The 27,767-nt window shown below is 36.5% G+C and overlaps 1 pseudogene; it reads right to left on the reverse strand.

Annotated features, from left to right (window-relative positions):
- Positions 1–11,379: 11,379 nt before the first annotated feature.
- LOC131636558 (putative protein TIC 214 N-terminal part) lies at positions 11,380–12,108 on the reverse strand (annotated as a pseudogene).
- Positions 12,109–27,767: the final 15,659 nt, after the last annotated feature.

A 27,767-nucleotide genomic window follows, 5' to 3' on the forward strand; every position in this document is an offset into this window, starting at 1 on the left:
GTTATGGCTAATAATGGCCTTAGTACTGGACTTAGACGTCCAAACTATACATCCCCTATATCAGATTATATCATGCAGACAGAATTGCCTAGGGGCACTAAGGTACCCAAATTTACAAAATTTTCAGGCGAAACGAACGAGTCAACGGTGGAACATATTGCTAGATATTTGACAGAAGCAGGAGACTTAGCGGGAAACGAGGATTTAAGGATCAAGTATTTCCCTAGTTCGCTGACAAAAAATGCCTTCATTTGGTTTACTACTTTGCCACCAAATTCGATAGATGCATGGGCATACTTGGAAAGACTTTTTCATGAGCAATTCTACATGGGTCAAACTAAGATAAGTTTGAAAGAATTGGCCAGTGTTAAAAGAAAATTCACAGAAACAATTGATGATTATTTAAATAGGTTCCGTCTGTTGAAATCAAGGTGTTTTACAACAGTCCCAGAGCATGAACTTGTTGAAATGGCTGCAGGTGGTCTAGATTATTCAATAAGAAAGAAACTAGATACCCAATACCTTAGGGACATGGCCCAATTAGCAGATAGGGTTCGACAAGTCGAACGCCTGAAGGCAGAAAAAGCTAGGGCAAATAAAAGTTATAAGAAAGAAAGAGTGGCATACGTCGAAGCCAAGGATGCTGAGGATGAGTCTTTCGATGACTCATATAGCCCTGAAGAAGTCGAAATAGACTTGGCTGAATTGAAAGAAGCGCCACCTTATGCTTGCAAACTGCTAAATCCTGCCAATGGAAAAAACCCAGTAGAAAACGATAAGAATGATAGGTTCCCTAAGAAAACTTATACATTCGACATTACCAAGTGTGATGAAATATTTGATTTATTGGTAAAAGATGGCCAAATGATACTACCTCCAAATTCAAAAATTCCTCCGTTGGAACAACGGAAGAAAAGAGGTTTTTGTAAATATCATGGATTTTTAGGCCATAAAACTTCTCAATGTTTTCTTTTCAGGGATCTAATTCAAAATGCTCTCAATGATGGAAGGTTGAAGTTTGCTGACAAGACCAAGAGTCATATGAGGGTCGATACCAATCCCCTAAACATTGCTGACGCTAGCCTCTGCGAGGTAGAAGATATCAACATGGTGGAGGTTTCTGAAGTCGAAGTTGTGGAGACTAAAGCAATGTTCAATGGAAAGCAGGCTACTGAAAGCCTAAATGGTGACATAATCTTCAATACTGATGTTGAAGAATCTTCCAAGGCAGAGATAACTGAAGCCTCGAAGGAAGAAAACAGCGAGGCCACTGAAGACCTCAGGATGAAACTCCAGAAAATACAAATCTCCGAAGTTCCTCCAGTAGCAGTTAACATGGTCAGCGCCAGACGCCCAGTGTCAGAATTTGGCGAACTAGAGACATGGCTGACGAGGAAAAATGGGGGCATCGAAGTTCCTCCAAGAACCAAAAGCCTCAAAGAATATCTTTGGAATTGCCACGAGAGAAATGGTGGTAAGCGATGGATGTGTCCAAGATGTTCGATCATGCTGAATCGAAGAGTCGAAGCCAACTTCGAGAGAGCTCGACGTGAAAGATGGGAACATCCAAGAAGAGAGCCAAATCCCCTACTACAACTGTACCCAAAGATGGAGGAAAGCTTGGTAGGATTTTTGGTCAGATGCCACAAAGAAAACACTGAAGTTGCTCTCTGCCCAAGATGTGGGGCAGTCTATGACGAAATGCTAGCACGATCATTCGAACGTGTGTATTGCTACATGAGTCAAGAAACTCAGGGGTTGCGTCCCAACCTGTACGGTTTCGACATTTGGACTCCAACAAAGAGGCCTGATAGCCCACATCCTAGGACTCGAAGGGTGACGTTCAAAGTCCCTGCAAATGCACCCAGGGATAGGTGGGTACAAGCTGATGCAAGAACCAACAAATGGCGAAGTTGGGACCAAGGTGGTAGAACTGCAATGGCATATAGGAAACAATTTCAAAGATCAAATCGAGAGGCGTATCGATTGGAGAATTATAAAGGAAAAAATCCTATGTCTCGGTCCCAGTGGAGAAGGCATCAGAGAATAAAAAAGGCTCAGAAGGAATACAGGCCAAGAGAAGCTGGAGACTCTAGTAGCAACCAAGTCCCATACCAGGGGGCAAAGTCAAACAAACCTCCGGTAGAACGCAGATTATTCGAAGCTGAAAAACTCTTGGATGAAGAAGACAAGATGCGTTCAAATTCTTGGAAAGAAGAGGATAGAATGACAAATGATTTTGATTCTGATGGAGTGTCATCTATAAACTTGAATTGCAATGTTGTCTCTGTACTCCCTCACGAGTTTAATCAGGAAACTGAAGTAGAAGACTGTGAAGAGGCTGATATCGAAGAAATGGCAAAACACAAACCTGTGTGTTACTATGTGCTGAATAACGGTGCAGTAGAAGAACAGAATGCTTTCTTCGAAAGGCCTGATGAGGGTATGCGAAATCATTTGAAGCCACTCTATATCAGGGCTAAGATTGAGAACGTGGGCATTAATAAAGTCTTAGTTGATGGAGGAGCAGCAGTGAACCTAATGCCTCAATACATGCTAAAAAGAATTGGTATGTTCGATACGGATATAAGGCCACATAACATGGTTTTATCTAACTACGAAGGCAAAATAGGACAAACACTGGGAGTTGTTCAAGTCAACTTAACAGTAGGCTCAGTTACCAGGCCAACCATGTTCATGGTTATACCAGCAAAAGCAAACTACAACCTTTTGCTTGGTAGGGAATGGATTCATGGGGTAGCAGCTGTACCCTCAACAATGCATCAGAGGGTGACAATTTGGAGAGAAGATGGTATAGTGGAGAATATCGAAGGTGATCAGAGTTACTACATGGCTGAGGTCAACCAGGTGAACAAAAACAACTTCGACAGGAACTTGGCAAACATAGGCCCTTGTCATGCTGCTGAAGAGATGTATACCCCAAACAAAAATGCAATGTACTATTTGACTTTACACCCAAATGGATTCCAATGGGATAGGGAGATCATGGATGGTCCACCAGATACAGCACCATTGGAGAATTATCCAGCAGTACGGCCAACGGGCTGGGACGATGACATTAATCATGTCTGAGTCTGCGTTCTTCGAAAAGATTTCGGCCTATGTGGCCGAGAACAAAAGAAAAACGGCTCTCGAAGCCGAACTATCAAGTACAAAGATAGATACAGTTCTAACCAAAGAAGGAATATCAGAATTGGAAATACGTACGAGTTTCGAACTCCCTGAAGATACGGTTCCAGTTGAAGAGATCATAGGAGAAGAACCAAGTCAAAGGTTAGATGCAATATACGATGAAGAACCTTTGGGATTCGAAAAAGACCCGATGGCGTCGAACATAAAGATGTTGGCCCAAGATCCACTTGAAGAAGTCAATCTTGGAGACAATGATCAAAAGAGAATAACATATATCAGCGCGAAACTAGAACCAGAATTGAAAGCAACGGTCATCAAAATGTTGAAAGACAATAGAGATTGTTTTGCTTGGGATTATGATGAGATGCCTGGTCTCGAAAGAGACTTAGTCGAATTGAAGTTACCAATAAAAGAAGGGAAGAAGCCAATAAAGCAAACTCCCAGAAGATTCGCGCCAGAGATTCACTCGAAGATTAAAGCAGAGGTCGAAAGACTCTTACGGTGCAAATTTATCCGAACTACAAGGTATGTTGAGTGGATTGCTAATATAGTACCTGTAATTAAAAAGAATGGCTCATTAAGAGTATGCATAGACTTTCGTGACCTTAATGCAGCTACTCCGAAAGACGAGTATCCCATGCCTATAGCAGAAATGCTAGTAGACTCAGCCGCAGGTTTTGAGTATTTGAGCATGTTGGATGGATATTCGGGATACAATCAAATTTTTATAGCAGAAGATGATGTATCCAAGACAGCATTTCGTTGCCCAGGAGCAATAGGCACTTACGAATGGGTTGTGATGCCTTTTGGTTTAAAAAACGCAGGGGCAACTTATCAAAGAGCAATGAATTCTATATTTCACGACTTCATAGAAACATTCATGCAAGTGTATATAGATGACATTGTGGTAAAATCTACCTCGGGTATGAGTCATCTCGATCATCTGAGCCAATCATTCGAAAGAATGAGGAAATATGGCTTGAAGATGAACCCCCTTAAATGTGCTTTCTTTGTGCAGGCAGGTGATTTCTTGGGTTTCGTAGTCCACAAAAAAGGGATAGAAATCAACCAAAACAAGACAAAAGCCATTATGGAGACCAAGTCTCCCTCCACGAAGAAAGAATTACAATCATTGTTGGGTAAGATAAATTTCTTAAGAAGATTTATCTCTAACTTAAGTGGACGCACGCAAGCTTTCTCACCTCTACTTCGGCTTAAGCAAGGAAAATTCGAATGGCGTGCTGAACATCAAGAAGCTTTCGATCAGATAAAGCAATACTTGACTTGTCCACCAATTCTATCTCCCCCAAATGGGAAGAAGCACATGCGCCTATATATTTCAGCATCAGATAAAACAATAGGCAGCATGCTTGCCCAGGAGGATGAGAATGGCATCGAAAGAGCCATTTATTACTTAAGTAGAGTACTCAATGATGCAGAGACTAGATATACTGATATAGAAAAACTCTGCCTTTGTTTGTATTTCTCCTGTATCAAACTTAAGTATTATATAAAGCCAGTTGATGTTTACGTTTCATCTCATTGTGATGTTATTAAACATATGTTATCTAAGCCAATACTACATAGTCGAATTGGCAAATGGGCTTTAGCCCTTACTGAATATTCATTAATATTTCAGCCTCTCAAGGCAATGAAAGGTCAGATTGTGTCAGACTTCATTGTCGACCATGCGGTGGTTGAGAATCATCAGCATTGTGTAGATTTGAAACCTTGGAAGTTATATTTCGATGGTTCAACGCATAGAGAGGGAACTGGTATTGGAATGTTGATAATTTCTCCTGATGGAATTCCAACAAAGCTCAAGTATAAAATCGAAGGTCCATTATGCTCCAATAATGAAGCTGAATACGAGGCTTTAATTGCTGGACTTGAGGCTTTGTTAGAATTGGGGGCAACCAGAGTCGAAATTAAAGGAGACTCCGAATTGGTCATCAAACAATTGACAAAGGAGTACAAGTGCATCAAAGAGAATTTGATCATGTATTTTATCATCGCAAATAGGTTGCTCAAGAAATTCGAATACGTGGAATTAAAACATGTACCAAGGGTGAATAACCAGGAAGCAAACGACTTGGCTCAATTAGCTTCGGGATATAAAGTATCAAAAGAAAAGTTGGAAGAGTTGATTGAAGTAAGAGGAAGAGCAATGTTTACTAAACTTTCGCCAAGTGATCTGGAGGATTCACAATTGGGTTATGCCAATAAAGAACAATTCGAGGTACTAAATATAGATTCATTGGCTGACACAGATTGGAGGAGTCCAATTATTAACTATCTGAAAAATCCTTCGACGGATACAGACAGAAAAATCAAGTATAGAGCCCTGTCATATTTTCTGATGGGAAACGAATTGTTCAAGAAAACTCCTGAAGGGGTATTGTTGAAATGCTTGGGAGAAGCAGAAGCATACTTGGCTCTGTCGAACGTACATAGTGGGGCATGTGGTGCACATCAAGCAGGGCACAAAATGAAATGGCTCTTGTTTCGTTATGGGATGTATTGGCCTTCGATGCTAAAGGATTGCATAGAGTTCGCGAAAGGGTGCCAAGAGTGCCAAGAACATGCAGGTATCCAACACGCTCCAGCAAACGAACTAAGTACAATAGTAAAACCATGGCCTTTCAGGGGATGGGCACTAGATTTGATTGGAGAAATTCACCCCAAGTCATCCAAAGGGCAAAGATACATTTTGGTAGGAATAGACTATTTCACAAAATGGGTCGAAGCAATACCACTGGCAAATGTGGATCAAGAGGCGGTGATTGAGTTTATTCAGAAACACATTATATATAGGTTTGGAATCCCAGAAAGTATAACAACTGATCAGGGATCAGTCTTTACTGGACGAAAAATGCAAGATTTTGCCAGAGAAATAGGTTTCAAGTTATTTACTTCTACACCTTATTACGCCCAAGCAAATGGACAGGTTGAAGCAGCAAACAAAATAATAATTGGCCTTATCAAGAAGCATGTAGGAAAGAGACCCAAGAATTGGCATAAGACTTTAGATCAAGCACTTTGGGCTTGTCGAACATCTCCAAAAGAAGCTACGAATACAACTCCTTTCCAGTTGACGTTTGGACATGACGCAGTACTTCCAATTGAGATATGTTTGCAATCAGTAAGGATACAAAGACAAGCAGACATTCCTCCCAACGTATACTGGGAGTTAATGATGAATGAGTTAGTAGATTTGGACGAAGACAGACTTCGAGCACTGGAAATGATAAAAAGGCAAAAGGAAAGAGTGTCCAGAGCTTATAATAAAAAGGTGAAAGGTAAAACTTTTGTTAATAATGACTTAGTCTGGAAAGTTATTTTACCTATAGATCGAAAGAATCAGGCACTTGGTAAATGGTCCCCACATTGGGAAGGACCCTTTCGAATCTTAAAAGTATTCTCGAACAATGCTTACGAAATTGAAGAATTAGCAGAAGATCATAGGATCTTGAGAGTAAACGGGAAATATTTGAAGAGATATAAACCTAGCATGCATGAAGTAAAGATTGCAAAGACGTAGATACTCAGGGTACTACGAAAAGCCAAAATGGTCAGGCATGTGTCAAAAATATACTTCACATTGATCAAAATGGCTTCACAATCAGAAAGAATTATGGAAAGAAAAATCAAAGAAGACACCAAAATATTCTTTTCATTTCAAGCGTAGAAGTACATTCATTACAAAAAGATCCAAAGAATAGGATCTGAGGTTACAAAAAGAAAGGAAGGCATATATATATAAAAAGATTAAACCTAAGGTAAAAACTTGCTAGTCAATCCTTTGGTTTAAATTGTCCAAAGACAACACAGGAGAAGGTTCAGCCTCGAACATATCTCTGGCTCCAGAATCACGCATCCTTCTCACTACGCCTTTCTTAAGAAAAATGTAACTAAGGAGTCTCCCGTAGGGAAGACAAGTCACACTCCCTCGACGGTCAACACCGGCAGAGACAGCTTTAACAAGTCCCTTGAAGATCATCAAAGGTATGTTAATTTTCCTCCCTCGAAGACCACAGAGGATGAACTCCAAGTCTTCAACCATGATGTTGTTTTCGTCAATCCGCCGAGGTTGGAAGTTCCCCACGAGCATCTGGTGCCAGATCCTGATGACTTTGGCACTGAAGCGATCATTGTCCATAAGAGTTCTCAGCATGAGATGAGTAGTCATGCTGAAACTGTTGTCATCAAAAGTTTCACCAGAGTTATTGCATTTTATCAGATTGGCAATAGTGGTGGGAGTAATGCTGAGACGAGCGTGTCGAATTTCAGAATCAATGGTGGTCCTACCTTCAGGATCTATGCGTAAAGACGCATTCATCCAGAATTCTGCCACCATGTTGGGGTAAATAGCACCCTCCAGGACTTCCTCAAAGTAGAAGTTTAGTTCCTGGTTAACAAACAGGGTTTCGATGGTGATGAAATGGCGAACAAGTTCATCCTCAGAGAGTCTGAACTCGCCTCTGATGAGGGCTTTGATGTCGTTAAAAAAGAGGGGTTCAGCCATTACAAGACAAGAAAGTTGTTCTGAAAGAGAAGTTGTGTGTTTTTTCTTTTTTCTGTGTTTGGTTTGGAGAGAAAACGCATGAATGAAGAAATAAAGGTGATATTGGACCCTTTATATAGAAGGGGAATACTGAAGGGTGGGTTTCAATTTTTAATGAGTGATTGGACTGCGGTTGGTTTTCCAAAGAAAGAAGTTATGGCTTCCGCCGTTTCCCGCCCTTGGAAGTTGAGAAGTAATCATTAAACTGATGCACGCATGTCTTAAAACCGACGTTTTGGAGAAAGTGACGTCACTTTTTAATAATGATTATGGCTAGAAGAAGTGGAAACGTCAAGTCTAGAGGCAAGAGTGCTGCGAAGGATGTTCAGGTTCTACATGTTGCATTTAATAAAAGCACTGTAGGAAATCTAAAGATATATTTTGACAAGAAATTGAAAGATTTGCTAAATCAACACTGGCAAATATGATAGAGATAAATGTTGGATTTCTTTAATATGAGTGGAAGTACCTTTTTGGAAGTTCTCCTGCACATCATTGAAAGCTGCAGTTAGTTCCTGAGCAAGGCTATCAGCATCAAAAATTTGAGAGCTATAATACTCTGTCCACCATTGATGAAAATCTGGTGTAGAGTAAAAAGAAGGTTCAAAAGGAATAGGAGAAAGATTGGTGACGTCAACGTATTTGTCGATTTTTTGTTCACATTCTTCTTCAGTCAAATACAAAGTGTGGAAACACATATGGTTCCTTTTCTCATATAAGCACTTGGGTGTTATTTGAGTTAGCCCAAACTGTCTCGAGACCAAATTTGGTTGATAACACATGAGGATACATTGACCCTTTGATGGTCGAAGACGGTGGGAAAATAATCTTGGAGTCAGAAAGGCTTCCCAAATTTCCATAGATTCAGTTTGTTGATCCTGAGATGTTGGTGGAAATTTTCGAGTAAACCATTCAGGACCTATTGTTCTGTGTACAAATGGGGCCATAGAAGGATCGAACTGGTCACGCCGAGCAAACATCATCGAATACGCCAGGAAATTTTCATGAAGCTTTCCCATTTCCTCTTTTGGAGTTAGGTAAGCTAACCTGGTCCCCTCTATAGTTCGATTTTTGATTGTGCTATCCTCCTCATTGACATCTCCTCGAAAGGGAAGATGAGTTTCGAATGTAGCATTAAGCCACAGTTGCAATAGCCAGAAAGGACCAGCGTAAAGTAAACTACCAGATTTGAAATTCTTGGTAAGGTTTGCAGCTTCACTAAGGTTTTCATAAAGAGACCCTAGAAGTAGTTGGCTGAGGTTGAGCTTTTTCCCAGCATGCAATTGATTAGCCATGCAAAGGTACCTTTTCGCAACTTGGATAGACCTTGAACAGAAGGCACATCGTGAAAGCCATAATGCTAGAAAAGCAATATGCTCTTCATCAGTTACTGTCGCTTCAGTGGTAATATGATGCTTTTGGATGAATGCCGTATAAGTGACTTGCGAATCGTTAAAACCAATAGTGTCATTATCCATTTCATTGGGATCGAAGGTTTCACCAGTTGGTCGAAGTCCTGTAATAGCGGCCACGTCGAAAAGCGTGGGGGTAACCATTCCACATGGGAGATGGAAGGTGTTGTGAGAAGCATCCCAAAAATGAACCGCTGCTACTAACATGGGTTGGTTGTATTCTAAACCCGTTCTTGACAGTTGAATCAAATCGTATATTCCTAATGTTTTCCAGAAGGATCCTTTTTGTTTCTCTACCTTTTCTAGCCAGGCATAGTACAAGTCAGGATCTTTGGCTAAAGGGATTGACCTAAACACTTTTACAGAATTGGTCATATAGTTTAACCTAATTTTGGCTAAAGCTAAAGGAGTTTCAGTGGGAGTTTCTTCCATGTTAGCAGATTTTTCTGAGGGAGAACAGCCATCTTCATCTATCCTAATTTTGCTAACTAATGGTCTAGTCTTGTAATAAGCAGGGAAGAATCTATTCAGAGATGGGATATTTTCACCTGGTAATGGACCCATAAAAGCGAGAGATTTTCCAGAAAGTTCAAAGGGAATGATTACCTGGGAAGCGTAAATAGCGCGTATTTCTTCGGTGTTAGGGTTTTGAACGTGCTCTTGTTCCCCAGACCGTATTGTTGATTGGAGCTTTAGAGCAGGTTGAAGAACATTTGAAGATGAAGCCATAGAGAAATTTCTGATTAAGAGAGCAAGATTTTGAAGAAATTGAAGATGTTTGGTTTTCTTTGAAGAAGATGAAGAAATAGGAATGAAAGTTTGTGTAGAAGTATAAGACCAAGTATTTAAAGGTTTAACGGAAACCCTTTTTAAATCTTTTGGGTAAAGCCCGAGAGACACGTGGCGGCTGGTGATTTAATCCAACGGCGGTCGAATGAGTTAGCTTCACTCCTAGTATGTAGGAGTAATGATCAGGAAGTAAGGTTAAAACGTGGGAATGTGAGTTATGAGAAGACATCTTTGAAAATGACAAGACGTTTCGGAAACAGGGTCATCAATGATTATGACGTTAGTCAGCAGTCTTGGAACTCTCAAAGATCAATAAAGAACGAAATCTTATAATGACAAGAAACGCCTATTTCTGTTGATTCTCGAAACAGGCATTTATGGGGGGCAATTTGTTAGCTAAAGATTTCGTTTTATATTGTTTGTCCTTCGAAGGTGTTGAGAATCGAAGGAAAGATGGTTACTGATGGCCATCCCTTAAAAAGTAAAAGAATGGCTACTGATGGTCATGCTTCGAAAAATAAAGACTTCTAAGTTCGATGAAGATAAGTGAACGCTGAAAGATTAATGAAAGCATATGTCTTCGGGACTTAGACAAAATTCATAGAATATGTATTTAAGTATTACTACTTAGCGTGTTTTCGTAATGTTTTTAATACACTGCCACGCGTCGAAAACGGACTCAGGCGGGAAGATTTGAAATTCGAAGACGGTTTCGTAACCGTTCAATAACAGATGGCTTCGCTGGAAGTTCTGATGAGAAACGTGGCAGCAGATTAGTATAGGACCGTTAAGGTCGAAACTAGTATAAATAGGAGTCTTAATGTTAGGATTCTGTGTGTTCATTTTGTACAAATCACTCACATATTTACTCAAGTATCAAGCGTTAAGAGAAAGAGTTCGCTGAGAAAATGTACGTATGACACCACCATTTTAATACATGTGTATTATCCTTTGCTTTTAAATATCTTTCAGAATTACTGCATTTCGTTTACTTCTTGTCATTTACATTTCTGTATCTTTACTTTAACGTCATTTACTTTCGAATTACTTTCATGCTATTTACTTTCAAAGTCTTTTACATTTCTGCAGATTAAGATTCTTTACGTTTCAATAGTCTTTTTAATTTTCTATGTTATGTTACTTATCTTTCCATTGAAGTCACATATATATATATAACAAAGTGATTGTCAAGACTATTTGTTCTTTAATCGAACAACGCTTATTGAAGAAGACAAATAATGAACATGGTTCGAACAAACATTGATAACAATCTTCTTGACTATGTGTCCTAGGATCAATCTAGTCGATCCTGCAAGTAACCAAATCATATTTATTATAGTTTGGAAGACTAGCGGTTGTTTACCGGAAATCACCGTAAGCAAATATATGCTTCGTTAGTTTCTTTCGTTTCCGCATCTATCGCAGCTAGGGTTTCCTCCATGTCCCTCTCGTTGTATTCTATCATTTCGTCAATAAAAAATACGGGAGTGGAACTTTGCCTAAATAGTGTGCAAAGATAGCAAAGGCCAAAACTACAAATATTGGCCCCACATAATTTCGCAATTGAAGGAGAATGTATTTATCAAATCTCATAGTTATCTTAGATTTGATCGAATTTTTTTTCTTTAACCAGACTAATTCCAATCCAATACATTTCATTAAAAAGATGTGACTAATTAACCACTCAACAAAACTACTTGTTAAGAATAACAATTTATTGTTGGATCGAAACAGATAAATGTGCATTAATCTTATTAAGATTGAACTTGGCAAAAAAGGGGGGTTTAATAGCTGGAAAAAAAAATATTGTTAAAGAATACTTTGCAAGTCCTAAAATTATATATTGAATTTGGATTCTTGTATCCATAATCCAGGTTGGATCCCCAACCCCCGAATTGTAGTGTTTGTCATTTTTTTGTACATAATTGAAGAAAAGATACGATATAGTTAAGAATGTTAGTGTATGAGGTTTATTCAATGCCAAATGCAATGGGCCATAATAGATCGATATGAACATCATGAGGCGTCCCGTAATAAACCCGACTGTTGCTGCTATTTCAGTCTCGGACCCTTTTTCCATAACCCAGACTTGAATAAGGAACAGATAAGACGGTCCTATGGAGGTTGTAGTAAAAAATTCATAATAGAGTCCGATCATAACGGTTGAATTCAGTATTTTGAGGCAGAAACCTACTACAAAATCTCATACACAAAAGTTATAAGCCATAATCAATCCCCCTAATTTTGTTTATATATAATATAATTCGATTCCATTTGGTAAATTTTACCATTAGATTTGTTCTTATAGTAAAATCTCGTACAAAACACTTATAAGTCATAATCAATCTCCCTATTTTGTTTATATATAATATAATTCGATTCCATTTGGTAAATTATACCATTAGATTTGTTCTTATCAGTTTGCTTCAGATCTCCTTTCTAAGCATATTCTAAGTTTTATTATGTGTCTTTAGTATGAGATTGTAATTATTCTATGTCTTATTATATATTATATCATAATATAAATGGGATAGAATATTGGTACATTGACAATTGTGTTTTCTTATGTGTCTTTAGATTGTTATTATTCTATCTCTTATTATCTATTCTATACTAATATAAATGGGATAGAATATTCTAATGCATGGACAACTTTGTTTTTTTATGATAGTTATTCTATTTACAAAAGTGGATTTTTAGAGTATTTTTATTGATCTTGATGTCATAGAGGCCTGAGTCAAACATACAATTGATTCAATTTGACTAAGCCGAAAGCATCGATATCTTATTCTATAAAAAAAGGACAATCATATATATATATATATATATATATATATATATATATATATATATATATATATATATATATATATATATATATATATATATATATATATATGAACTTACCTGTGGATCAGAATGTGAATCAGCGGCCAGCAACACGTCGGTGGACTTGAGCGATTACCGAAAAATGGGGGTTACCTGCAAACACTCTGATGCTTAAGTCAGTTCGGGTGAAGAACAAGTAAGTTAGGGTTAGAATTGAATACATGACTGTCGCCCTCGGTTTTTTACCGTACCTCTCGTGGAGAGATACACGAACTGACTCTTCTCTTTTTGCTTTTGTGTTTTTGAAAATCAGAGAGTCGCCACCGACTTTTATTTTATCCAATTAAGGAAAGGTTTATAAAAGAAACAGAAAAAAGACCTTTAAGAAATTCTGGGTAAGGGGGTTGGTTATACAAAGGGAAGGTATTAGCACCCTTTGTATCCATGGTTATCCATGGGCTCTTAATTTGCTTAGCTCACTTGTTTTGAATCACTTTTCTCTTGCCTTGACATGCTTGTAAGTGGTTTCAAATACTTTTGCAGATTGACTTTGTAATGATCCTTGTGCGGATGTATACGAAGTGTTTTATCTTTCGAAAGATGTTTTGAAAAAAAAAACGTTAACTTCGTAATTATCCTTGTTTGGATATATACCAAGTATTGTCTTTTTTTGAAAGTTTTATTTTGAAAAACAACGGTATATGAGACATTTGTTTGTTTTGATTTGAGCAAGCAAATTAGGAGGTCTACCCTAAGTTATAAGGTCTTTTCCTATTTCCTTTAGAAAATTCTCCTTTTACCGGATGTAAACGAAAGTTCGATTTTGCATTTGAAACAATAGAATTTGATTTTGATTTTGAAAAGAGTAAAAGAGGGATTACCCTAAGAGGTGCAAGTGTGATTGTGTTTTGATTCAGATATTTTATCTTTGAAGTTAGTGACCTAACGCTTCAATTTTTATCTTTGACATACACGCAGTTTTATATGTACAGAAATTAAAATGCGGAAATGTAAAATGCAGAAAGTAAATCTACGCTATTACATCGATTGTGCAGGAAATGTAAACTACGCTATTTACATGAATTTGACAACCTATACACTTGATCTAGGAATTTAAATTGCAAGAAAATAAAAGAAATATTTTTGGATTTTTTTGATGATTGATTTTAATTAGAATTAATGCATGATTAATTTAATTAAAATGAGAAAAAGGTAGAAATAAAATTTAAACCTAAAAATTAAGTTTAAAATATGTTCAAAATGCTTGTCAATTAATTTTAAAGCAAAACTAATTTTTTTGGAATTTTTTGAGTTGTTTTGAAAACTATTAAGTTAAATAATATATAATTATGCAAATAATTACATAAATAATTAAAACTTAAAGAGAAAAATATTCTAAATATGTACAAAATTAGTCTATAATATATAAACTAAATTTAATATAAAGAACAATTTTTTTCTGATTTTTTTTTATTGGTTGAAATAATTAAAAAGCAAATATATAAATATATATACTAATTAATTAAGCAAAATATTTTAATTATTAAGAAAAATAAAATATTTTTATGTCAAAAATTAATAGATTATTTTACAAACCTAAAAATATTTTTATTATATTTTTTTGATTTTTAAAACTATTTTAAATTAATTTTGCAAAGAAAATAAAATAAAATAGAAAATATAAAACAAATGATTCTGCGTGGTGGATGATAAAGTCTATAGCATGGACTGGCAAGGCTAGAGTGTTGGATCTTGAGTTAATGAAATCTAATGGCTGAGATCATAGAGCTCATGATATGATAGTGGGAAGCAACGCATGTGATTGGTCTGAGTTTTAAAACACACGCGCGCGCAAACCAACCAACCAGGGCAAGCCACGTCTTCGTCTTCAACCTCCAGACTCCTCTTTTAACAGCGTTTGTTTTCAAAAGCGCTGTAATATGTGAGCATCAATCCTGGAAAATAACGAATAGGGGTAAACATGTATAGAAATTTTTCGCGACCTGTCCATCTTATTCGTCATGATCTACTGAGTTCAACCATGCCCTTAATTTGGTCTAATTTTGCCTCTAACGAAAAACCCTAAAATAGAGTTCAAGAACCCTAAAATGGTATCTTCATGGATACATGTTCAAACTTCAATTAACCATCCAGAAACGATCAGAACAATGAACTAAATTCAAATATATGATTACATCTTGTTAAAGATGCATGAATGATCAGGTATGAAGTAATTTAGGTTTGAACAAACCGTGAGCTATAGAGCTCGATTCTTTGAGTTTCAAAGCTTGAAACTGATTGGAATAGATTCAGTGATGCTTAAGGATGATGTTTAAGTGTTTAGTTTGGATTAAAAATGGCTTAAACTGAAAATTCGAATTTCAAGTTTCTTTGAAAATTTTAAATGTGTTACAAGTGTGTTACAAGCATAGGTTTGGTTCTGATCTTGTCTTTTTTGATTGATGAAGTGTTATACTTCATTTATAGGCAAGGAAGCACTTAGAAACTAAGCTAAGAAGCAATAAGTGCTTTGTTGAATTTTTTAATATTATAACATATGTAGCTTTGAATTCAAGCAACCATGGCTTGATTTTTCCACTCTCTTCTGCTGTACTAGCTCCTTGTGGCAGAGTTTTGAATGCATCTTGATGACTCATGCTTAAGATTCAAGCTACGTATTGTCCTTCCATTTCATTTTTCAATTTAATCTTAAATGTGATAAAATTAAACCAAAAAAAGAAACAAAAATGCTATGGGCCTTGGCTTGGTCGTGGGAGGCCCTTCAAATTATGGGGAACATGTTTGGATCATGAAAACTTATCCCCTTTTGGAAAAAAAAGCATTTTTGATCAATGTTGATTTCATGCATTTTCCCAAAAAATGGCCAACTTCAACAAGGCATAAATCCCTCAATTTTTATCATATGAAGATGTTCTTGTACTTTTTAGAAACTTCAGAGAGTCCTCTAACCAGTGTCTTTGGTATCATATCAAAATGATTTTCCATGCTCCTTGTGTGACCTTTTGAAAAAAGTGACTTTTTGTTGACTTTGAAAATGACCTGTAATGTCTTAGTTCATATTTTTCAAATGGTGAATCTAATGACCATGGGACCAATTGCATTTGAAATATAATTGAATTTCCTTTAAAATGAGCTTTGGTTTGAATTTTTTGGATGAAGGATGAGAGAGTTATGACCAGTCAAAGTTCAGTTGACTTTTTAGGAGAAAACCCTAAATTTAAAACTTAGGGTTTTGTATATTTTTGATCTTTCCTTGATGAATTATGATCAACCAATGATCAAATGATGAATATTTTGACAAAATATGGACGTTGACAAAAAATTTCATTTTTGACTGTCTGTTGACTTTTTGGTCAAACGGGTCGTCTGTTGACTGTTTGAGCTGCTGACTGTGCGTCTGAGCGAATTGAAGTTTGAAAATTTGTATGGTGGTACTTTGAGATATATGGAGGTCCATGAAATCCATTTGAGGTCTCAAAAACTTGTTCTCCTGAAAAAAACAAGAAACCCTAGTTAGGGACTGTTTGTGTAGGAGACAGTTAAGCGTACCTGATTTTTGTGCAGTACTGAGTCTCTGCTAATCATGTGATATTCAGAAGACTTCTAGAACAAAAATCTTGGAATTTTTGAAATGCAAAAGTTTGATTTGATTGATGGTACAAAACACGGAGAATTGCACTGTCAGCGGGTTTGACTGTCAACTGACTGTTCAGGTATTAATGTAGCAGTTAAGGTGAAAATTCAACAGTTAATTTTCTTTTTTTTGTTGTTTTTGATTATTTTAATGGTGAAAATTTATTTACATTACTTGTTAGAAAAACATAGACGTAATAAATAAATAACATATACTGTATGCGAGTGAAAATACCGATAATAACCCTGAAAAATATTTAATGCACAAAAAAATAAATATTTAACTGGCAGAAAACACACAAAATATTATCTTAATAATTAGACAACAGTACGACAGATAGTACGACATTTAATACTGGCAGTACAAATATTACATACTATAATGAACAGTACGACAAGTGAACGGTACGTTATTAAAAGATACGACAAACTTTAAGAATGACGATTAATAACCCATGCTACAAATAATAACATATAGATGATTGGGAGTGTAAACAACCCAGGTCCACATTTTTCAGGACTATGCAGACAGAAGAAGGACATGATTACCACCACGACGGTGATGACCATAAGAAAACACGTTTCCATCCGCTTCGCCATTTTTGCCGGCGAAGAAGAGAGAATGAATATGAAGTAGAAATTTGAGAGATGATTTAGAATTTGATGTGAGATTTTATGGAAAAAATGAGAGGTATTTATAGAATGAAAAGAAGGATAGAGACGTTGGGGAATGAAGTGATTCCGTACAAAAAAGGAAAATTTGAGTGGAAGTAGGATTTGAAAGAAAGTGTATGGTAGAGTTTGAAAAAAGAGATGTATAGAATAAAGTTAGGATTTGATTTTGAAAGAAAGAGAAAGAAAGAGATTTTGAAAATAATAGAATATAGTACAAAAATTAGTGGGAAACAAAAGTTAATAATAATTTACTTGTTACCAGTACAGTCTGAATCCCTGGACTCTGCGCCTGCAAAAGATTTAGTTTTGTACCAATTGCGTCAGTACTATTTATTTGTAAATAAATTTCAAATAGATAGCGTGTGTGAAGTAATAAACAGTAGTTGGCGTTTGTGTAAGAATGAATTCAACAGCGAGCCAAAGTACCGTATAAGAAAAATTCTAAAAACTAGGTATTCATAAATCAGGATATTTATGGAATAAAAATCCAAGATTATGAAACTCCCAATTTTTAGACAGAAGTCTGTTGCCTTCTTTTTTTTTGAAAAAAGATGCGGGCAAATTTTGGGGTATAACAATTGCCCCTATTCAATCTTCTTAAACCTGAAGAGATTGTTTGAAATCTGAAGGTAGAAGATGATTGAATATTTTAGATGCCCTGAAAATTTGCGCTTACCTCCACCGGAAGTGATGCTGAAATTTGTCTTTGAATGTTGTCTGAGAAATGTTGTTAGCAGATCGAAACATCACCTGAGATGGGCTTTCATATGCCACTTGGCAAATGTGTTGATGGTTTGTTCATCAGAATGAATCCATTGATTATATCTTGATGAAGGATTTGAAAACCTCTGCGTTGACTGTTTCGGAACCGTCCGAGGTTACCGCTTTAAGTCTTGGAGGCTGATCGTTACGGAACTGTCCAAAGTTTTTCCGCTTTAGATTTTGAAAGTTGATCGTTGTGGAACCGTCTGAGGTATCAGCTTTAGATTTTTGATGGTAGATCATTAAGGAACCGTCCGAGGTATCAGCTTTAGATCTTTGATGGTAGACCATTAAGGAACCGTCCGAGGTATCAGCTTTAAATCTTTGATGGTAGATCATTAAGGAACCGTCCGAGGTATCGACTTAGATCTGTGTTGCTTGTTTTTGAGTTGATAGGTTATTTGGAAAGAGAGATCTCTTCAGAATGAATATTCGGCTTGATTATATCTGAGAGGACTACTTATCTGAATAGAATTCAGGGAAATACTGCATGTGATTGAGAACATCTTTGCTGAAGATATCTGTCCGCCTGAAAAAATCAAGTTAGTGACATGCAATGTTATGATGTATGTAATGTATGAGATTTCTGAACTAAAGGAGAAATATGCATTTATATGCTGTGTATGAATATGTGTATGATGTATGATGTATGATATATGATGTATGATGTCTTGAGCGTATCAAGCTTCTGGTTGGGAAAATAAATCCCGGCTAGTGTAGCGGTAAAAATGTGACTCGACGCGCTTTCGCGCATTCGAAGTACAACAGAGTCGCCACCGAACTTTATTTATTCCAAGAAGGAAAGGGAAAATATCGATAAAACCCACAAAGAAAAATGAAATGGATAAGATGGTCATCGCAACCAAATTAGGGTTCGGGAGTCGGTTAAGCAAGGGGAAGGTATTAGCACCCCTCACCTCCATCGTACTCGATGGGACCCATTTAGTTAGTTTCGTGTTTGAGTGTTAGCGTAATGTTTGCGTTCTTTTGCTTATTAATCGAGAAAACATAAAAGAAAGGTTTTTTAGGATTTTTGTTATTATGAGGAAAAAAAAAAGAAAAGATTTTTTATTATTATGCTCGCCAAGACGTTTGTATCTTGTGCCTACGTATTCCCTAGTACAATGGGAAAGTCAGAGCAATCGTAGTTCGGGCTAAGAACCACGAATGTTTTGTTGGTTGATTTTAGCGAGAGGTACTCGATTGCTTTCAAATGGAAATACTATGCGCACATGTATATGAGATCACTACAAGAATGGATGACTAAATCAAGATAAGACATGATTTTGGCCATCATCGCATTCGAGTGGAAGATATTCGATCTTCACATGTGGAAGTATGTTCGTATTGAAAATTGAATAAGTGTCTCGTTTATGAAAAGAGTTTTAAAATGAAAAGGCCATGAGGCAAAAAGGTTGAATGAAATTGAGATTGTGTTTTAAAGGGACATTTAGCAAAGGATTGAGCATAGGTGTTCACCTAGCGCGTCTTTACCCAAGGTATTGAACAGGAGCGAGCCCCATTGTCACTTGTTGTCCTTGTTAACTAATGTATTTTGGTTCAAAAGATCAAGGTATTCAAGAGGTGTGCACTTCTTGTCACTCGATCTTTCGGTTTGATTAATATGTTTTGATTCAAAGGATCAAGGTATTCAAGAGGTGTGCACTTCTTGTCACTTGATCACTTTGATTTTATTAATGTGTTTTGATTCAAAGGATCAAGGTATTCAAGAGGTGTTCACTTCTTGTCACTTGATCACTTTGATTTGATTAAGGTGTTTTGATTCAAAGGATCAAGGTATTCAAGAGGTGTTCACTTCTTGTCACTTGATCACTTTGATTTGATTAATGAAGATTTTAATTCAAAGGACCAAAGGTATTCAAGAGGTGTTCACTTCTTGTCACTTGATCACTTTGATTTGATTAAGAAAGCTCTTTATTTAATGTTTTAATCCAAAAGGACCGAGGTATTCAAGAGGTGTACACTTCTTGTCACTCGATCTTTCGGTATAGTTTAAAGAATTTTTGTAAAGAAGAAACTCGACATTGGATCGAGAAGTTTATTGTAACGACTTGGCGTTGGACCAAGGTTTATTAGTTTTTGGATCGAGATTAAATTAATATTTTTTGTATTTTTTTAATAAAATCTAACTTTGAAAACATTTTTTTGTTTTTTTTATATTGGTTCTGAATTATACAAAACAAATGTTAAATAAAACTAAAAAAATAAATAGGCTCACAAAAAAACAAAAAAAAGGATGGGGGTGTTGGATAACCAAATGGGGTGAAGCCCATCAAATTAAATAAAAAAACATCTAACAGCAAGAAATTAATAAAAAAAAAAGCTAGTGGGGCCGGACCGGGTCGGGTCAAACCCGGATCCGCCCTTTCTTTAATGAACAAGGTGTGGGTTAAAAAACCCTAAAATTGCCAAAAAGAGGCAACGCCTCTGATGCTTTCTCCTTCCCGTTTTATTTTTGAAAAAAAGAGAAAGAATTCAGAATGAACTCTCTCATCTCTCTCAAAAAATGGGTCTCCTCTCTACCTCTCAACAACAACACAACGACGAAACATTTTCTGATTCTCTCGATCTCTTAGCTCAATGCACTCTCTCAAGTTCAAATCGATTTCGCAAACACAACAAACAGGTAAAGTGCAAAAGCAATCAAACAAATACCCTTACACCCATTCATCCCCAAATTTAAACCCCAAACCATTAAGATTCAAATATTACAGGAAGATTATATGGTGTTGCAAGCATAAAATAAAAAGCTAATGAAAGTAAGTACTCGTTACTCTGTTCGAATCCTCTTCTCATTGAGTATGTTCGTTTCTCTTCTGGATTCGCTTATGTTGTTACTGAGCTTTTGTTGTATTGACTTCTGAGCGTGAGTGTGACTCGGTTTGTGTGATGGTTTTATTGCGGTTTGTCAGGTTAGTGAAGGTAGAGGCCGGATTTGAAGGAAATCGGTGGATTGGATGTAATTGGGGGATTACAGTGAGGTTTGTGATGAACTTGAAATAGGTATTTGAGATAAGGTTCTGAGTATGAAGTTAGGACAGAGTTACTGATAAGATATTGGTGTGGAATGGTTTGGTGGTGAGTACAGTTGTATGGAGATTGGGGTGAAGTTTGGCCGAGGGTTCTGTTGTTGTGATTAGAGATGAGGCTGGAGTTATTTGAAGGTGAGGTGTATATATGTTGCAGTGGTGAAGGTTTATTTCAGATGTGAGGATCCACAGGTTGGTTTAGTTTGAACATCGAATTGATGAGGGATAGCTCGGTTTTATTTGAGCAGAGTAACTTTGATTTTTTCTCCCCTTTTGCACTGTGAATGATTCTAGTTATATAGGGAGAGTGAGATGAGAATTGGGGGGGAAAATTCAAAGGTTTTGAACACTTTTGTGATACTGATTTTAGTGCTTTGTTGATGTAGGTTTATGTCTTGCCAATTCGGTGAAAATTTTGGAGTATTGTTGCTCTGTTTTTTTCAGGTTTTGTGCAGCAGTGTAGCAAGTTTGGACAGAAATTTGGACAATAGTGTTTGGCATGGAGAGTGGATGGGGACTGATCGTTGGTACAACACTTTGGACCTTTATGCAAGCTTTGTGATAGCAGAGATAGCAGAGTTTTTTTTGTCTTTTTTTTTGTTTGTTTGACTTGCAAATGGAATAATAATAATAATAATAATAATAATAATAATAATAATAATAATAATAATAATAACAAAAAAAGGTTAATAATAATAAAAAATAAAAAATGAAATAAAAAATTATCTAAATTAAACCTAAACTAAAAATAAAAATAAAATTAAAACTAAAAATTAATTTAACTATCTAAAACTATTTTTTTTGTTGACTTTAATAAAAAGTCAAATTTTTTTTAACAGTATGCAACGATGCAATTGTATGATGAATGAACACAACATAAAATGAGACACGCCTAAATGAACGAAATCCGTAGGTCAAAAATTGGGGTGCGACAGATGCCCCTATTTAAGTTTCTTCTATCGAGGATGTGAAGAGACTTAAATACAAAGTACACAATTTTTGTCCTTCACATGCAAATGCAATGCATGGACTCTTTTTTGTTATTTTGAATGCAATATGATATGGGACGGATGTTGAACTCTGTGGGGAATATGGCGCCACAAAAGACAAACTAATGATGGAGAGACTTCGAAACGAGGGATAAAACTCTGGGTAAAAAGATAGTAGGAACGTCTAAGGGTGGCATTAGACGACATCAATAATCAGGTAAATTCGAGAATGGCATTTGAATGAGGTGAAAACACTTTACTGGGGATTGTGACATCCAACTACTCGCTTTTGGACGACAACAAAATGACATGACATCCGATAACAGGCTTTGGATGGCAATGAAAGATTATGACATCCGATGACAGGCTTCGGATGGCAAGAAAGATTATGACATCCAATGACTGGCTTCGGATGGCAAGAAAGATTATGACATCCGATAACAGGCTTTGGATGGCAATGAAAGATTATGACATCCAATAACAGGCTTTGGATGGCAATGAAAGGTTATGACATCCGATAACAGGCTTCGGATGGCAATGAAAGGTTATGACATCCGATAACAGGCTTCAGATGGCAATGAAAGATTATGACATTCGATAACAGGCTTCGGATGACAATGCAAGATTATGACATCCGATAACAGGCTTTGGATGACAATGAAAGATTATGACGTCTGATAACAAGCTTTGGACGACAATGAAAGATTATGACATCTGATAGCAGGCTTTGGATGGCAATGAAAGATTATGACGTCCGATAACAAGCTTTGGACGACAAAGAAAGATTATGACATCCGATAACAGGCTTTGGATGGAAATGAAAGATTATGACATCCGATAACAAGCTTCGGATAAAAGAAAGAAGCAAAACATCCATGGAATAGCATTGGACAGAAAAGTGGTCAGACGGATATACATCTGCTTTGGTAGGTGCCAAGTAAGTTGGACTTAGATCTCAATGTAAGATGTAAATGAGTATGAATTTTGTTTAGATGCATGATTTCGAATTTTCTATGCATGATATGTGAATGGCCAATGTAATGCAATTGTATACGACAACTGAGGCAGACTCTTTTGTGAGGGGAGATTGGAACTCTGATTCCTCTACACAAGAACATTTCCAACATGGTTTTGTCACAACGATGATCCTTTTAAGAAGGACTGAATAAACTGCTTGGGGATCGCTGAAGAAAACTGCCCCTGATTGACTGCTTGCTAAATGATCCTTGCTTCAGTTCTTGAAATAAATGTTGGAAACACTTGCCCCAGCTTAACTTTTGAATAACAGGATCTTGAAGTAACGTGCCCCTGATAGGATCACTAATCAAGTCTCTTGACTGTTTGAACTTCCTTGAAAGATGAGTACTTACTTGCAAATAAAATGTTCATTCAAAAATGGTAATTTTAATGTGATGCTCAAAGCATATTTTGAAATCAAAATCATTTAGGAATGATATTATTGATGTAAAGCAAATGAATTCTAGACATTCAAAACGATGGATAAAGCAAAAGGAATTGCAAAGATCTTTAGGAGTCAGGTTAACGCAACCTTGTTGTAGTATGCTTTCAAAATAAACCTTGCTTCAATTAGGTCTTTCGAAGGTTGTAACGTGGCTTGGTTCACGGTTTTAGAAACAAAGGATATAGGCTCAAAATTTATTTGTACCCATCCCATTCTCCGTGATGAACTTCAATCCTACGCTCAGTTAATTCAAATTATGCATTCAGGCACCAAGAGGCTTTTGGATTTGCACCTATGATAATGATGATGGTTTAAGGCCAAGGGAGTCTTTGAGATGGCAGTCACTTCTTCCTTTTGATAGTCACAACTTTTGTTGTTGTTCAGGAATTTATTGACTTCTCTCTTTTTTATATCCCTAACTTTTTCTTGAACTGTTCCTTTTTAGGATTACAGTCAGCGGGATGCCCCAATTTTGCCTAAGTCTCCTTCGTAGGTTTTGACCTAGCGGGCATTTTTTGATTTTTTTTTTTTTGTATTTGGAAAGATAGTGACTGCCTCGATGATGATTGATGATAACCATCTTGGTCACTTTTGATTGAAACCCTTATTGAAAGGCGTACTTAATGATTTTCTTGAAATTGAATGCATAAACAAATTAACTAAGAACTACCCTGCCCCAGGTTAAAATTGCGGTTTTTTCGTTTAAAAAGAAACTCCAACTTCTAGGCTCAAAGGGGTTGACGAGGGATTAACTTCCTTATTTCTTCAGTGTTTGGGAAATGAAACAATGCCTGTACATCATCAGCAAAGTTTTATCTAAAAGCATACAATTCAACAACTCAGGTATTTCGTTTGTCATCATCCTCCCTCCAATCTTTGCATAAAACATAAGTTTGATAAAGAAAGTGAACAAGGGATATATTTTTGTTTTTTTGAAAGATAAAGTATAAAGATAAACACAATGGATGTAAATGGATTGATTCAAATATGTAATGCTCATTTCATTAAAATTAACATTCAGGAACAAACAAAGTTCAATGCAGTACACAAAATAAAATAAGGAAATTGCAAACAGAAGGAAACAAGGCCTAGTGATTAATCAATGACGAGGGTGAGTTGCTTTGTCTGATATATTGGCTCTTCAATTGGATAACTTCCACTCTTAGCAAATCTTGGCCTCAATGAAGTTCTTCCATAATCTTCATATTCATGTCTCCAGTTCAATGTGTTGAGGAATCAACTTGACGGTTGACAGACCACTTGAGGGTGAAGACAGATGAAATGAGTCTTTTGTTGACAACTTGAATGTATGAATGCAAATGCATGATTTTATTTTTTTATTTTTTACATGCAGGAATGATGCAATGTCATATGATATGAAATGCAACACGATGCTATACATAGACTAAATTAAAATGATAAATGTAAATGGATAACAGAACCTAGTGAGGAAAGCTTCTTATAATAAGACAGTTCTATGTTCTTTTACCCAAAGATCCCCTCACATGATGGCTCTAAGGTTTTTGATAGAGATACCTACATCACCATAGATGGAACGGGTTCTAAAGGTCCTTGGAGTTAGCGACGAAATCAGATTTCTGTCATGCGACGGGCGAACCATCTTATGACAAATTTCATGACTAAGTCTCCTCCAAGTGGGGTTTTCGTATTAGCCATTCAAGGTGTTCACCTTGGGGACTAGCACTACACAACCACCTCCTAACTTATGTTTTCTCTCTTGTTTTTCAAAAGCTCGGGTAGAGAGCTTCACTCAAATAACATTCCCATAACCACAATTGAGTATATACAGAAATAAATTGAAAGCGATAAATCAAGAGTAAAGAAACATAAACAACACAAGAATTAACATAAAGAACAAGCATAAAGAACACAAGAATAAACAAACAAAGATAAACACTCAAAACATAAAACAAACTAAACTAGGGTTGACTCTCTTAGGATAGTCCCCGGCAGAGTCGCCACTTTCTGTAGCGGTAAAAATGTGACTCGACGCGCTTTCGCGCATTCGAAGTACAACAGAGTCGCCACCGAACTTTATTTATTCCAAGAAGGAAAGGGAAAATATCGATAAAACCCACAAAGAAAAATGAAATGGATAAGATGGTCATCGCAACCAAATTAGGGTTCGGGAGTCGGTTAAGCAAGGGGAAGGTATTAGCACCCCTCACCTCCATCGTACTCGATGGGACCCATTTAGTTAGTTTCGTGTTTGAGTGTTAGCGTAATGTTTGCGTTCTTTTGCTTATTAATCGAGAAAACATAAAAGAAAGGTTTTTTAGGATTTTTGTTATTATGAGGAAAAAAAAAAAGAAAAGATTTTTTATTATTATGCTCGCCAAGACGTTTGTATCTTGTGCCTACGTATTCCCTAGTACAATGGGAAAGTCAGAGCAATCGTAGTTCGGGCTAAGAACCACGAATGTTTTGTTGGTTGATTTTAGCGAGAGGTACTCGATCGCTTTCAAATGGAAATACTATGCGCACATGTATATGAGATCACTACAAGAATGGATGACTAAATCAAGATAAGACATGATTTTGGCCATCATCGCATTCGAGTGGAAGATATTCGATCTTCACATGTGGAAGTATGTTCGTATTAAAAATTGAATAAGTGTCTCGTTTATGAAAAGAGTTTTAAAATGAAAAGGCCATGAGGCAAAAAGGTTGAATGAAATTGAGATTGTGTTTTAAAGGGACATTTAGCAAAGGATTGAGCATAGGTGTTCACCTAGCGCGTCTTTACCCAAGGTATTGAACAGGAGCGAGCCCCATTGTCACTTGTTGTCCTTGTTAATTAATGTATTTTGGTTCAAAAGATCAAGGTATTCAAGAGGTGTGCACTTCTTGTCACTCGATCTTTCGGTTTGATTAATATGTTTTGATTCAAAGGATCAAGGTATTCAAGAGGTGTGCACTTCTTGTCACTTGATCACTTTGATTTTATTAATGTGTTTTGATTCAAAGGATCAAGGTATTCAAGAGGTGTTCACTTCTTGTCACTTGATCACTTTGATTTGATTAAGGTGTTTTGATTCAAAGGATCAAGGTATTCAAGAGTTGTTCACTTCTTGTCACTTGATCACTTTGATTTGATTAATGAAGATTTTAATTCAAAGGACCAAAGGTATTCAAGAGGTGTTCACTTCTTGTCACTTGATCACTTTGATTTGATTAAGAAAGCTCTTTATTTAATGTTTTAATCCAAAAGGACCGAGGTATTCAAGAGGTGTACACTTCTTGTCACTCGATCTTTCGGTATAGTTTAAAGAATTTTTGTAAAGAAGAAACTCGACATTGGATCGAGAAGTTTATTGTAACGACTTGGCGTTGGACCAAGGTTTATTAGTTTTTGGATCGAGATTAAATTAATATTTTTTGTATTTTTTTAATAAAATCTAACTTTGAAAACATTTTTTTGTTTTTTTTTTATATTGGTTCTGAATTATACAAAACAAATGTTAAATAAAACTAAAAAAATAAATAGGCTCACAAAAAAACAAAAAAAAAAGGATGGGGGTGTTGGATAACCAAATGGGGTGAAGCCCATCAAATTAAATAAAAAAACATCTAACAGCAAGAAATTAATAAAAAAAAAAGCTAGTGGGGCCGGACCGGGTTGGGTCAAACCCGGATCCGCCCTTTCTTTAATGAACAAGGTGTGGGTTAAAAAACCCTAAAATTGCCAAAAAGAGGAAACGCCTCTGATGCTTTCTCCTTCCCGTTTTATTTCTGAAAAAAAGAGAAAGAATTCAGAATGAACTCTCTCATCTCTCTCAAAAAATGGGTCTCCTCTCTACCTCTCAACAACAACACAACGACGAAACATTTTCTGATTCTCTCGATCTCTTAGCTCAATGCACTCTCTCAAGTTCAAATCGATTTCGCAAACACAACAAACAGGTAAAGTGCAAAAGCAATCAAACAAATACCCTAACACCCATTCATCCCCAAATTTAAACCCCAAACCATTAAGATTCAAATATTACAGGAAGATTATATGGTGTTGCAAGCATAAAATAAAAAGCTAATGAAAGTAAGTACTCGTTACTCTGTTCGAATCCTCTTCTCCTTGAGTATGTTCGTTTCTCTTCTGGATTCGCTTATGTTGTTACTGAGCTTTTGTTGTATTGACTTCTGAGCGTGAGTGTGACTCAGTTTGTGTGATGGTTTTATTGCGGTTTGTCAGGTTAGTGAAGGTAGAGGCCGGATTTGAAGGAAATCGGTGGATTGGATGTAATTGGGGGATTACAGTGAGGTTTGTGATGAACTTGAAATAGGTATTTGAGATAAGGTTCTGAGTATGAAGTTAGGACAGAGTTACTGATAAGATATTGGTGTGGAATGGTTTGGTGGTGAGTACAGTTGTATGGAGATTGGGGTGAAGTTTGGCCGAGGGTTCTGTTG

Source organism: Vicia villosa, unplaced genomic scaffold (assembly GCF_029867415.1).
Source record: "Vicia villosa cultivar HV-30 ecotype Madison, WI unplaced genomic scaffold, Vvil1.0 ctg.001782F_1_1, whole genome shotgun sequence".
NCBI classification, from domain to species: Eukaryota; Viridiplantae; Streptophyta; class Magnoliopsida; order Fabales; family Fabaceae; genus Vicia; species Vicia villosa.